At 43.4% G+C, this 15,193-nt stretch overlaps 1 pseudogene; it reads left to right on the plus strand.

Annotated features, from left to right (window-relative positions):
* The first annotated feature begins 13,756 nt into the window (after nt 1–13,756).
* LOC138091769 (alpha/beta hydrolase domain-containing protein 17C-like) lies at nt 13,757–14,892 on the plus strand (annotated as a pseudogene).
* Nucleotides 14,893–15,193: the final 301 nt, after the last annotated feature.

Consider the following 15,193-nt stretch of genomic DNA (forward strand, 5'->3'; position numbering starts at 1 on the left):
ATATGGCTCCCTACATATTACCATCTGACATACAAAGCACATGCAGTCCTCACTTTGCATGATAGGAAAGGACCATAAAAATTACTGAATAAACTCACAGTGAACTCAGTAATCAATAGGAAAGATAATGTTCATTCTATGATGTTTTAAATTTGTTTTGAAAACATTATAAACTCTCTGTCAGCTACTACTACTTGTACCTTGACAAATTAGAAACATTGAGAATTTAACTAATTTATTAATATTTCTTTAAAAAAACATATAAAAAATGCTTGCACCCTACTTACATTCTTCTTGTATAATTTACAACATTGTTGCTGTTGTTCAGTTGCTATTTGTGTCCAGCTCTTTTCGACCCGACAATACACAACCTTAACGTACTGCCTTCCCAATTTTGAATCAGTCCATTGTTCCACGTCCAGTTTTAAATATTGCTTCTTGCCCTGCATACAGGATTCTCAGGAGACAGGTAATATGGTTCAATATTCCCATTTCTTTAAGAATTTTCCACAGTTTTTTCTGATCCATACAGTCAAAGGCTTTAGCATATTCAAGGAAGCAGAAGTAGATGTGTGGGGTTTTTTTTTTTTTTTTTTCAGTTCCCTTGGTTTTTCTATGATCCAGTGTATGTTGGCTATTTAAAATTCAAGAAGGCAAAATGGTTGTCTGAGAAGGCCTTACAAATAACTGAGAAAAGAAGAGAAGTGAAAGGCAAAGGGGAAAGGGAAATATATACCCAACTGAATGCAGAGTTGCAGAGAATAGGATGGAGAGATAAAACAGCTTTCTTAAATGAACAGTGCAAAGAAACAGAGGAAAACAATAGAATGGGAAAGACTAGAGATCTCTTCAAGAAAATTAGAGATACCAAGGGAACATTTCATGCAAAGATAGGCACAGTCAAGGACAAAAATGGCAAGGACCTAACAGAAGCAGAAGAGATTAAGAAGTGGCAAGAATACACAGAAAAACTGTACAAAAAAGCTCTTAAAGATCCAGATGACCATGATGGTGTGGTCACTCACCTAGATCCAGATATTCTGCACTGTGAAGTCAAGTGGGCCTTACGAAGCATCACTATGAACAAAGCTAGAGGAGGTGAGGGAATTCCAGCTGAGCTATTTCAAATCCTAAAAGATGATGGTGTTAAAGTGCTGCACTCAATATGCCAGCAAATTTGGAAAACTCCGCAGTGGTCACGGGCCTGGAAAAGTTCAGTTTTCATTCCAGTCTCAAAGAAAGGCAATGTCAAAGAATGTTCAAATTACCATGCAATTGCACTCATTTCACATGCTAGCAAGATTATGCTCAAAATCCCTCAAGCTAGGCTTCAGCAGTATGTGAACCGAGGACTTCCAGGTGTACAAGGCAGATTAATTTACAATATAAGAGTATCTTTTTTATAACCTGGTGAATGATGCTCCTTTGGATCAGTTTCCAACATTTTATGCCTTGTACTCTCAACGTTGTGACATCTTTTCAAAACTTTCTTTAATTTGAAGTATTTGCTGCTGTCACTTCTTTTGAGAAAACTTCACCTTTTTCCTCACCGTCGCGTTCCTCATTTATGTTATAAGTTTGCCTTCCCTAAGTTCTCCTGACTGTATATCTGGAATCTTTCCAACAGTATCAAGTTACCACTCCACGGTCAGCTATTTCTTCTGTAACCCATTTATTTTCATCTTGAATATAACTTCCAGTGCACGTTCCCAGTGCACGTTCATCATTGTTTCCCAGTGCACGTTCATCCTCGATGCTGGTTCCCTATTACAATTACCCATTTTGTAAATGTCATGTGGGCTCATCACCGGAAGAGAGGAGACAACACAACTACACATCCCGCTGTTTCTGCCTAAACTGAGTGAGAGTCACAGTGACCACACTATAGACTTTCAGAGACTTGATATGAATGTTCATTGGTCGTGATGAGCATCTGTTATTACATAGTGATTTGTGGGCTGAAGGAGAGTAAGCAGCTTTATGCAATTATTAGTCATACTTTATGCAATTATTCAGTTTCCTGTGGTAACTGAAACCTGAACTATGTGTTGCAAGACGGATGTTATTTAACTAGACTGAAAGTCCTGCATCATGAAAAATGAACCCCGATGTATGTGTTGTCTCTTTCTCAAACAAGATGTAAATTCTATCAGTTCTATGAAGAAGAGGCTGAATCCTCAGTTGCCAGATCACTTACTGCCACATGTCAGGCCATTAATGTTTAATTTAATAAATGAGTGAATCTGTCTTTACTAAATGATTTATTTCAAAATAAAAATGATTTAATTCAATCACTTGGCCCTTCTGTTCTAAAGACCTTTCATTAAAGGCTAATCTCTCTGCTTTGTGTTTAGAGATCCTATCAAAAATTCAATATCCTTCAGAAAATATGGAATTGAAGAACTAAAAGAAAACAAAATGAAAAAGCAAAAACCATTGATGGGAGTTTGTCAGAGAGGCTCAGAAACCAACAGAAAGATCTCCCAGTGGAGAAAGCTGAAACAATTTGAGTAACAGATATATCAAATGTTAGAGATATATTTTTATATACACACACACATATGTATATATATTTCTGAATGTTTTTGTCCCTTCAAAATTCACATTTCAGAATATTAATGCTCAAGGTGACCATGTTAGAAATTGGAGCATTTGGAACACTACTAGTTCATGAGGAATTCTCTGTTATGAATGGGATTAGTACCCTTGCGAAAGAGAACCCCAAGATCTTCCTAGTTCCTTCTGCCATGTGAGATTACAATAAGAAATCTGCAGTCCAATACAAGACCCTCACACCATCATGCTGCCACAGTCATAGTGGAATTCAAGCCTCCAGAACTGTGAGCAATAAATTTCTAAGTCACCCAGTCTGTGATATTTTGTTATAGCATCACAAATAGACCAAGACAGATTATAACCTCAAATAAAATAAATCTATGACCCCCTATTGATATAAATAAATAACTGAATACATTAATAAATGGACGAGAATATGTAAATATCTTTTGTACAGGAAAGTTCCAAATAATTTGTAAAGACAGTTCACTCTAAAGAAGGGGAAACCCAGCTCAACACTCCTGAACTCTGGGCTGCAGATTGTGACTCCCTTCCAGAGAGGACAAAATGGAAGAAGGAAAAGAGAGTAACTTTACAGTGGAGAAACCTGACAAATACAAGTGAGCCACTTCCTCAATAACCATAAACCAACATTATTAGGCATAAATTATTTTGTTGATTTAATGAACATGGAACTTTCCCTCTAAGACCATTTTCCCCCAAATACCCGTAACTTCAGTTTAGTTACTGGAAGAGCATCAGAAAAACTGTAATCTAGGGACATACTAAAATATACTAGTATTCATCAAATTTGTCGAAATCATCAAAAGCAAGGAAAGTCAGAGAGGATTCACAGCTGAGAGGAGCCTTAGGAGACAAGACAAGTAAATGCATGCAGTATCCCTGAGTGGGATCTTGGAAAGGACAAGAACTTTGTATAAAACTTAAGGAATGAATGTTGTGGAATGAAAGTTTGCATCCCTCCAAACTTCATCTGTTCAAGTTTAATCTCCAAAGTGATGATATTTGGAGGTGGGTCTTTGGGAAGAAATCAGGTCATGAGGGTAGAGCCTTTTCCCAGAATGTCACATAGTCGGAATTATGAAGCATGTAGATTTTTGCTTTCAATTATTGGCAGCATTTAAGATTCCTCCACATTTTCTCAGGGCTTGAGAGCTCATTTCATTTTAGTTTCGAACAGTATTTGACTATCTGGAGCTAGCAATTTCTTTTCCAGTTCACCTACTGAAGGTCATTGTGGTTGTTTTCAAGTTTTTGCAAGAATAAATAAAGCTGCTATGAACTTCAGGGAGAATCTTTTCCAGCCCTCTCTCCTAGCTCCTGATACCTCAAATATTCCTTGGATTATAGATGGCATTCCCTTGTGTCTTCACACCATCTTCTTTCTCTGAATGACAGCTAAATTAAGCTGTGCTTTAACTCCTGATTCACGCATCAAGTTTGAAATAACAGACTTGGTTTTTTTTTAATCCCCTATATTTGTGGAAATACATTATTCAGCAATAGAATACAAATGCACCAAGTTTGAGAAATCTGTCAGGAGAAATTCCTCTATAGATTTTTTTAAGTCCTGCCCCAAGGCCACAAATGTGAGGTCTAGTACAAAGGTCACAAAAGTAGAGCCTAGAACCAAGGTCACCTCCGAAGATGACTGAAATCCTTTGTAACCATTACCAAAATCCTCCAGATAATCACCAGCAGGCTTCTTGACCCAAATTAGGCAAAAATGTTCCCTCAGTAGTCACTCAATAGTGCCCTAACCAATCATCTAGTGGCAACATTCCAGCAGGAATTTTCTTGAGACTATAAAAATTGGCTGCTGCTGCTAAGTAGCTTCAGTCGTGTCCGACTCTGTGCAACCCCATAGACAGCAGCCCACCAGGCTCCCCCGTCCCTGGGATTCTCCAGGCAAGAACACTGGAATGGGTTGCCATTTCCTTCTTCAACGCATGAAAGTGAAAAGTGAAATTGAAGTAGCTCAGTCGTATCTGACTCTTAGCGACCCCATGGACTACAGCCTACCAGGCTCCTCTGTCCATGGGATTTTCCAGGCAAGAACACTGGAGTGGGGTGCCATTCCACAAAAACTGTTGACTCTCTCTGATCAAGAGGTTGGCCTGCTACACTCACAGTGCCTACATTATCTCTACTTTTTGCTCTTACTAAACTCACTCCCATCTGAAAAGCTCTGTGTCTGGCAATTCTTTTCCAGCTGGCACTTGAACTGCCTCAACATTTGGTGGCCCATTCAGGGACTCTGTGCGGCTCTCCCTCTCTCTCTTTTCCTCTCTTGTTTCTTTTTCCTTGAACTCTCTGTGAACAGGCAAGTGATTATGGAACCAACTGAGAAACTCTGGCCAGGGTTACTCTCTGGCATGTTCCAAAGTCCCCACATCACACTGCACCCCAATAACTGGCACCCAAGTAGATGAGGGTGCCTTTCCTCCTTGTCCTTTAAGCTGAGGACCAGACCAATTAAAATTGCACGTGCACTGTGCTCTGCTTCATTGCTCAGTCGTGTCTAACTCTCTGCAACTTCATGGACAGTAGCCCACCAGGCTCCTCTGTCCATGTGGATTCTCCAGGCAAAAATACTGGAGTGGGTTGCCAGGCCCTCCTCCAGGGGATCTTCCAACCCAGGGATCAAAACCAGTTCTCCCACATTGCAGGTGGATTCTTTACTGGCTGAGCCACCAAAGAAGTTGTCAGGAACTTAAAAACCATTAGGGTGACCACAACTTATCCCATGACAGGATAAGGGGATTTTGGAATGGGCCAGGCTATTAGAAGGTCTGTTACTAGCAAGAAAACTTCTGTGCAATGTCAGACGCATATTGGCCCAAGCAAACACTGAGCCCACTTCCCTTGGCCACTGCCTTCCAGGTAGGACTACAAGGCAGATTCCTCAGCCTGTCTTCCCTGCTGCTTTCACTTTTCCTTCCTCATTCCAAATTTAGCCTAGAGTGGTTTCTGAGTCATCGCAAAGAGTGTCTTCCAGATTTCAGGAAATCACCATACACCAAGTCACACTGGTCTGCGAACCTCTTTTGTCCTTTCCTGCCCTACCCACCAGATGCATTTTCACACTGTTTGTACCGAGGCGTGTGCCTAGTCTAGTTTGTGCCACTCTCTGTCGTAAGCTCAGGCAGCACCTCTCGCTGTTGGGATTGTTGTGCCATTAGATGTACAGTGTCTCAGTTGCACACAGAGGGTATATTGGGACAGTTGGGATGTCTTCTGTGGCCATTGAACTCTCGGTACCCCCATCGTAAGAATGGGCTTAGGTACATCTCAAGAACCTCCCTCAGGCTCACCTCTAGGCTGTATTACAGGAACTGGAAAAAATTTGACCCTGAAAGTCTTAAAAAGAAGACACTTGTAGTCTTTCGCAATGAAACTTGCAGTCGGTATGAATTGGGGAACCAAGAAAAATGGACTCTTAATTGCACAATAAATTACAACACAATCCTCCAACTTGATCTCTTTTGTCATTCCTTATGCTTAAACCCTATGACACTCAGTCAGAATCCAAATCTGAGGGACTCGTGATGCATGTATCTTTCTATTGCCACCCTATTCCCTCAACCCTCCTTCTTTCTTCCTCTCTGTCATCCCTTTGGCCCAGGACTTTTTCCTATAACCAAAAGCCTGGAAAAACTCTCCTAAACATTCTAAAGAATCTCCTTCTAACTCCCCTATCTCTCAGGGAGGTAGACGGATAGAAAATGGGGAGGAAAACAAGCTTCCCCAACTTTTGCAAGTTCCCTTATTCCTTCAGAGTCTTCTGATCAGACTAAGACCTCAGTTCCCACAAGGGACAATCTCTGCTGGGACAACATCTTATCAGTCGGTCTGTCTTTGTCATCAAAGCCTACTTGAGCACTATTTGGTCTATATTTTAGCTATAGAACTATGAATATAAAAAAGGGAGATGAACTGTTTGACACTGGATGGCCATGACGATCTTTAGACTCAGAAGAAAACTGGTTAAAATGAAATCCTTCTAAAATTGCAAAACCTGTTCTTTTTGCATGTGCAGTTAGAAAAAGCTGACTTGTTAAATTCTTTTCTTGACTAGGAAATAGCCTGAAATTGACTCATCGTAACCTTAAGAGACACAATCCACTCTGCCTGAGACTTCAGCTTTGGGCAAATTGGCAGAACTTCAAGCCAAGAAACAAAAAAACAAAGGGACACTTTAAATCTCTAGTGGAAAACTATGTGATATCTGTCTATCTGGATTTATGTATGTCTCAGTGTGTGTCTTTGTCTTTGGATACTGTTGCTAAGGTTAATTTGTAGACAATCTCTAATTTAATTGACCTAAAGAAAAGTTAACACATGCAAATCAAATAATTCTAAATTCAAGAGAAATTAAACTAAATGAATTTCAGGTTCACATGAACTGGGAAATAATCAGTATTAAATTAACCTGGTATTAATGCTTGTCTGTTAATCTAATTAATATAGACATGTCTTAAAGTTCATCAACATTGAGTAATACTTTTATTGTGCTTAGGTTTATTGTAGACTAAATATGATCTTATTATATCTGTTACAAATTTGTCAGCAAAGGAAGTCACTCAGTGTGAAGCAACTTTTAAAGAAAAAAAATGTAAATGAGATAAGAACTTTGGGTGATTTTTGTTTACAAATCTACAGAGTGCTGGCATAAAGGACAGTTCACGTTTGCTTAAGGAAAGTAAGATGTATGTTTTTAATAAAGAGGTATAAGAAATGGAGTTACATTTTATTAAGGGAAAAGGAAGTAAGTCTCATGGGTGGCTGTTTCTGAATGGACACAGTGATGGATACAGAAAGTGAAAAAAAAAAGCTTGTGGAAAGTGGACCCTGAGAAAAGTTTTCTAAGACATTGAACTGCCTTTGAAATTTTTATTGCAAATAACTACTATTTCACTGTGAATATAAGCTTGTAACAGACTGGAATTTGGTTTCCTCTCTTTGTTAAGAGAAAAAAAATTTCTTGGAATGCAGCTTTTGATAACAGACTATGTGAATTTCTTTGCCTTTAAGTGATTTCTATTTGGTTTTTAAAATCTTTTGTTAGTTTGGTAAAATAAATATCATTTCATAATGATCTATGAATACTATGGCACAGATAAAACTCATTCTGCTTCTACAAACATTAACCCCTCTTTGCCAGTCTTTTGCTATCCTGATGTCCTTGAAACATGGCCACAGCCTGTTCCTTAATCAGGGAATTTAGAATCAATAAAAAATGGCTGTGATTAAATAGTCAGGGCTATAGGAAATCCAAGAAAGTTGTTTGGCTTTTCCTAGCTCCCTGACAAACTTCATTTTTTTATTTGATGAAATAAAGCCTTTCCTGACTTCAGAATGTCATAAAAGAAACCATGTTAATAACTATTTGTGATATATCAGCAGAGTGAAGGCATTTTTGCCTTTAAGCCATTAAGTTATTCTTTAGAGCTGACACCCATGGGGGAGTTTATTCTGTGCCCTGCTGGGTGGAAAAACCACAGGCTTAGGCTGCAGATTGATCCAGATTCAAATCTTGTCTCCAAGTTACTGTGTGGCCCTGGGAAACTTACCTAAGCTCTCTGAGCCTCAGTTTTCTTAACTACTGAGTGTAAGAAGTAACAACTATCATGAAGAATTATGAGGCTTTGCTGAGATATGTTACTATGTCCAAGTTCATACCACTCACTGCATGTTGTTCAGTCACTAAGTTGTGTCTGACTCTTTTGTGACCCCATGGACTGCAGCCTACCCAGGCTCCTCTGTCCTCCACTATCTCCCAGAATTATCTCAAGTTCATATCTATTGAGTTGGTGATGCTATCCAACCATCTCATTTCTCATCCTTCCCTGTCTGCACAGCAAGCCAATAAATTGAGAGATGAGTGTTGGGGCAAGGAACAGCAACTTTATTCAGAAAGCCAGCAGATCGAGGAGAGGGCAGACTCCTGTCCCAAAGAACTATCTTGTCTGAATTAGAATTCAGGCTTCTTTTATACTCAGAGGGGAGGGAGTAAAGTTGAAAATTTCCTGGTTCCAGTCACCTCCTGTGTGTGTGTGTGTTAGGTGCTCAGTTGTATCCAACTCTTTGCAACCCCGTGGACTATAGCCTGCCAGGCTCCTCTGTCCGTGGAGTTCTCCACGCAAGAATACTGCAGTGGGTAGCCATTTGGGCTGTGTTAATTTCTTCCTTCCTGCAGTTATTCACAGGTAGGCCTGGTCAAGAAGTTTCCTGTGAGTTAAACAAAGGTATTTTAGCTTAATGCTCATTCCTTTGGAGGCAGGGTTCCCAGAGATGTGCCATTATACATAATTTAAGCTTATAAACCACATCCCTTTAATGATTAACATGTAACAGAATACAAAGATTCTTCCTGTTATAGGTATTACACTTCAAGCTTCCAGTCCAGTGCCCCCAGCTTTCCTTTTACCTTTCCCTCTTTTCTTTAAGGTCATCAGCTCTTGCTGAATTCCTAGTCTTTTGCTCTGTTATTGTCTAGTAACAGGAAATGTATGTTACAAAAGCATCTCCTTCCTATGCTCCCCAGGGGCCTTGGAAAAGATGGTCAGGCAGACGAGTTCTGAGTTTTCTCCTGCTGAATAAGAGTCTGCCTTTGTTCCCCTGGTCCTTTATTAATTTCAACAATTTCTATCAAATGTCTATTCTGGACCAGGCTCTTTACCAGGCTCTGGGCTACAGTGGGAACAGGGCACCCAGGTTGATTCTTGGAGGTTTGTCAGCTAGGGTTCCTGTTCACTGAACTGGGTATCTTCCGTTTGCCCTCCAGATCCATCTTTATCTCTCTGTTCTGAAAGGCTGACCACATCACAGGCTCCCTTGCTGTCTGGCATCTTGTTGGATTCAGCCGCTGGCCCACTGGGGAGACCTCAGAGACAGAGAGTTGAGTGAGGTTGGAGGTTTTGATTCTTCTGGACTGCCTCCCACCCCCGAGAAAGCCACAGATCCTTCTAAATCATCTTTCTCTAATTTCTGCAGTTTTAACCGTTTGAGGTGCATTGCCTCTTGGGTTTAGGGCTGGAGTTACTGCACCATCCCTTGTGCCTTCCTCACATCTACACTTTTGAATAAAACCTTTTCAAGTACTCCTATTGATATTTGGGTTCAGTTCAGTCGCTCAGTCGTGTCTGTCTCTTTGCGACCCCATGAATCACAGCATGCCAGGCCTCCCTGTCCAGCATCAACTCCCGGAGTTCACTCAGACTCATGTCCATCGAGTCAGTGATGCCATCCAGCCAACTCATCCTCTGTCATCCCCTTCTCCTCCTGCCCCCAATCCCTCCCAGCATCACAGTCTTTTCCAGTGAATCAACTCTTCACATGAGGTGGCCAAAGTACTGGAGTTTCAGCTTCAGCATCATTTCCTCCAAAGAAATCCCAGGGCTGATCTCCTTCAGAATGGACTGGTTGGATCTCCTTGCAGTCCAAGGGACTCTCAAGAGTCTTCTCCAACACCACAGTTCAAAAGCATCAATTCTTCAGCGCTAAGTCATCTTGATTTGAGAAGTCCCTCTGTTTTCTGCTGGAGTCTGACTCAGTTGCAAATAACAAACATCCACACTGGCTCTGATGTACATTAAGAAAGGAGAATTGCCCACATTCAAAACATTCATTGAATTTCTATTCTGTATGAAATTCATGGTGGTGTCTATTGAGGGTTGAATTGCAGTTAAAGGTTTCTCCATGTTGATTACATTTAAAAGAATTTTTTCCAGTATAAAATCTCTGATATACCATGAGATGTACAACTTTTTTTTGAAAAAGGTTTTCCATGGTGATTACATTCATAAGATTTCTGCCCTGTATGAATGCTATGACACTCATGAAATGTGACTTCTGGCTCTAGGCTTCTCACTTTGATGGTGTTCACAGGACTTCTCATTCTGGTATGGATCCTTGTTTGGTTAGGAGGTGAGCTATCATTGATTCCTCCCCAACCCCAGATTCATTACTTTCAGAGCAGATGTCTTCACAGGGAATTCCAAGGTGTATGATGAAGTTTGAATTTTGACTGGAAGCTCTCACTCAGGGCTTATATTCAGGGTTTTAATCCAACATGAATGAACCAGGACAGAACCATCTTTCATCAAGCAAATAACTTCATCCACGTATTATCTGCCTCATGATCTGCCACATCTAGATTATGATTCAAATTCATTCTAAGTGCATCACACTGCTGGGGGATTTATTTTTTGGAGAAGTAAGTATGGAGGTTAAACCAACAGGTGCATGTGTGTGTGCTCCGTCACTTCAGTTGTGTCTGACTCTTTGCAACCCTATGGACTGTAGCCTTACAGGCTCCTCAGTCCATGGGATTCTCCAGGCAAGAGTACTAGAGTGGATTACCATGCCCTTCTTCAGGGGATCTTCCCAGCCCAGGAATCGAACCTGCATCTCTTGCATTGCAGGCAGATTCTTTACTGACTGGGCCACCAGGGAAGCCCTCACACCAACATGTTTTCCAATATCCTCACCTTGGTCTGGATTTTCCTGCAAGAGAACATCTCCAGGGTGGAAAGCTCACCTGTTCTATTGTCAGTTTGTCAGGTCATCATCTTTTCAGAAAAAGTCGTAGGCTGTTCTTTATGAGTCTTTCAATGTTATGACGGAATAGACACATCCTCACAACTGTTTTACCATAAGGTGGGCTCCTTAATTTTGCCATAAAGTGAGCTCTTTATATTATAGAAATCTCACATACAAATCTTTTCCCTCTCAGGTTCTGGGAGGGAACCTGCCAGTTAGCACCTACCTCGCATTTCTCCCTCCTTGGTCCATAGCTTTCCTCCTTGTTTCAACTTACAGATCACATCTGGTTTGCCGTCCTTTTGTTTGTTTGTTTTTTGGATGAGCCACTTGACTTGCAGGATGTTAGTTCCCCCGACCAGGGATCGAACCTGTGCCTCTGCATGGAGTTCAAACCACTGGATCGCCAGGAAAGTCCTTGGTTTGCTGTCTTGGTGCTCAGTGGAGAGTAGGGTCTGTAAGTCCTCAGCATCGTGTCCCTGAGGTCAGCCATCTGTGCAGTCCCCGCTGCCCCAGGTAAAATTCATGGCCACTTCTGTAAATGTTGCCAATGCCTTCTATTTGGTCTTTGCAAAGTCTTCTTGGGAAAAATCAGAGAAGGTGGATTATTTTGCAATTTATTTATTTTTGCTTATCTTCTAATTCTTTGTGTGTTAGTTCACATTTCTTATTAATGGCTATGGGCATTTCATAGCATTGATATGTCATTATTTATTCAAGCACTTACTTGTGGCATCTCAATCACTTCATAATAAAAAACAATCATTTTATAATAAAAAATAAGCTGTTAAGGATTTAAAAGTTTAAGCCATTTCAAAAGGAAAAGCTAGCATTTGTTTAAAAAAAGAAAATTACCAATCCTCAAAGTCTAAAACGTTTAAGAGTAGATTTTGATAAGATGGGCATACCTCTTAAATGGAAAAATCCAAACTTCTTTTTCTGAAAAGAAAAAGACCAAAGTCTGTCTGAGTGTACATTTCTATGACTGGATAATAACTAACTAATTATTATAAACTTAACTAATGAAATTAAATGGGACAAGACATGATTGTTGATGTCTGGGGAAAAAAAATTCAGGTAATTATACATTCTCCACCCAAACAAAAGGCCAGGATGTCCTACACTGTGAAGCCATCACATGGGCCATTAGCTTAACATTAAGCCAGAGAAGTCCTGCCTTCAGAGTTTTGATCCATTTCAAAAGCTACTCTGAGCTCCTGGCACCTTCTTCTGCCACATTCTGTACACACTATGCAGGGAATGGACCCCAGGAGCGTACAAACCAATGGAGCAAGTGAGCCCTTTATGAGTAAAAATGCTAAATCTGAAACACATGGTCCTTTTATCACTTGGAATCTGCAGCTTCTACCTCTTGTCAGGTGCCCGAAAAGCTGCCAGAAGCAAAACTTGCCAACTGAAAGCATTCTTGGAGATGGGTTTAAGTGAAACTGGTCCTCCGTCCCTGACACCAGTAAAAGTGTAGGTGCTCCAGTGTCTCCTAGGGGTGGTTTAGACTCCTGCTCATCCAGGTAGCTGGGTCGTTGAGCAATGCACCTGGGACAGTGTGCATCACATCTCATTTACACGTCTGTTCTTTTTGAGGGTTTCCCTTTTTCAACAACTTTGTTGTTGTTTAGTCACTAAGTCATATCCGACTCTCGGCAACCCCACGGCCTGTAGCTCACCAGGCTTCTCTGTCCATGGAATTTCCCAGGCAAGAATACTGGAGTGGATTGCCATTTCCTTCTCCAGGGGATCTTCCCCACCCAGGGACTGAACCCACATCTCTTGCATTGGTAGGCAGATTCTTTACTGCTGAGCCACCAGGGAAACCAGTTTTAACAATTTTATCTAGATAAAATTTACATACCATAAAATTCACCCATTCTAAGTGGGTCACTGAGTTTTACTCATTTTCCTGAGTTGTGCAATGAGCTGTTTTTACTTCTAACAGATACGTGGGTTTTTTCCCCACACCAATCAGTTCTCCCACTTCAGTTGCTTAGTCGGGTCGGACTCTTTGCGACTCCATGGACTGCAGCACCCCAGGCCTCCCTGTCCATCACCAACTCCCAGAGCTTACTCAAAGTCACGTCCATTGAGTCGGTGATGCCATCCAACCATTTCATCCTCTGTCGTCCCCTTCCCTTCCTGCCTTCAATCTTTCCCAGCATCAGGGTCTTTTCAAATGAGTCAGTTCTACACATCAGCTGGCCAAAGTATTGGAGTTTCAGCTTCAGCATCCGTCCTTCCAATGAATATTCAGGACTGATTTCCTTTAGGATGGACTGGTTGGATGTCCTTGCAGTTCAAGGGACTCTCAAGAATCCTCTCCAGCCCCACAGTTCAAAAGCATCAATCCTTCCGCGCTCAGCGCCAATAGGGTGTCCTGCAAATCAATTCAATTTGTAGTTTGGCGCCTTGCCGGCCCGCTGGGCCGCAGCTGACCCGCCCCGGCTCCCAGCGCCGCGCCCGCCGGGCCTGCCCAGCCTCCCCGCACCCCGCCCCCACCAACCTCCGCCCGGGGGCCTCCCCGCCGGGCCTCCAGCCGCGCGCGCCCGCCCGCCTTCGCTCCCCAGCGGGCCTGCCTGCCTGCCTCCTGTGCAGGCGGCGGCGGCGCGCTCCAGCCGCCCGGATGCCGGAGCCAGGCCCCAGAATGAACGGCTTCTCGCTGGGCTAGCTGTGCTGGCTCTTCTGCTGCCCGCCCTGCCCGAGCCCCATCGCCGCCAAGCTGGCCTGCCTGCCGCCCGAGCCCACCTACATTGTGCTGGCGCCGGAGCAGCGCGGCCCCGGCGCGCCCGCTCCGGCCTCGGCCGCTTCCACTCCACCTCCGCCGCGGCCGCAGTCCGAAGACGGGGGCCCGGGGCCGGCGCGTGCAGCCTGCACCTGAGCAAGCGCGCCGACTGCTCGCAGCGCTAGCTGGAAGCGGTCGAGGTCTTCTCGTGCACCGCCGGGAACAACCGGCTAAGCTGCATGTTCGTGCGCTGCGCGCCCTCCAGCCGCTACACGCTGCTCTTCTCGCACCGCAACGCGGGGGACCTGGGCCAGATGTGCAACTTCTACATCGGTCTGGGCTCGTGCATCAACTGCAACATCTCCTACGACCTACTCCAGCTACGGCGTCAGCTCCGTCAACCCCCCCCCCCCCGCCCCGCCCAAGAAGAACCTCCACGCAGACATCGACGCCGCGTGGCAGGCGCTGAGCATCTGGAAAGATCTGCATCATTGAAATGCACAAAAGTTAGCTGTCTGCCTCCCAGCAACATCTTCTTGCTGTCTGTATCAGCCTGTGATGAGCTAGCTGCAGACACTAGCTTTTCCTGGTGTGCTCTGATATCGTACCATCACTGGAGCATGGATTGCCACGTACGGCCTAAGTCCGGAGAACACCATCTTGTATGGCCAGAGCATTGGGACAGCCCCCCCTCCGCTCCCCCGGTAGACCTGCCCTCCCGGTACGAGCGTGCTGCCGTGATTCTCCATTCGCCTCTGAGGTCTGGCCTGTGGCTTTTCCCGACAGCAGGAAAACGTACTGCTTTGACGCCTTCCCCAGCATTGAAAAGATCTCCAAAGTCACCTCTCCCGTGTCAGTTATTCACGGCACAGAGGACGAGGTCATTGACTTCTCCCACGACCTGGTCATGTACGAGCTCTGTCCCCAGGCCGTGGAGCCGCCCTGGGTCGAACGGGCCGGGCGTAATGACTTAGAGCTTTACGCACAATACCTAGGGAGACTAAAACTTCATTTCTCGCGAACTTCCCAATTCCTGACGACAACGACTTGATACTACCTCACTGACTGTGAGCACGAGTCCTCCGTGTTACACATGCTTTCACTGGACAGCGGTCATGGCGTGATCACCACAAGGAAGCACCCAGTTTTTCTGGCATCCTCATCAGACAGCCGAGGACTTCTCGGTCTTTCCTATCCAGAGATTCTTCCGACTCACACATCATGTTAAACGGAATAGTTGTGACCCAGCTTCATTGCCTTGCAGGGCGGGAATGAGAGCTGAGTGGGGGGACCACTTTCTCATGCTGTAAAAAAGGCTGCTCACACCCCTTTCTCCAC

This window comes from Capricornis sumatraensis, chromosome 15, assembly GCF_032405125.1.
Source record: "Capricornis sumatraensis isolate serow.1 chromosome 15, serow.2, whole genome shotgun sequence".
In the NCBI taxonomy this organism is placed as follows: domain Eukaryota; kingdom Metazoa; phylum Chordata; class Mammalia; order Artiodactyla; family Bovidae; genus Capricornis; species Capricornis sumatraensis.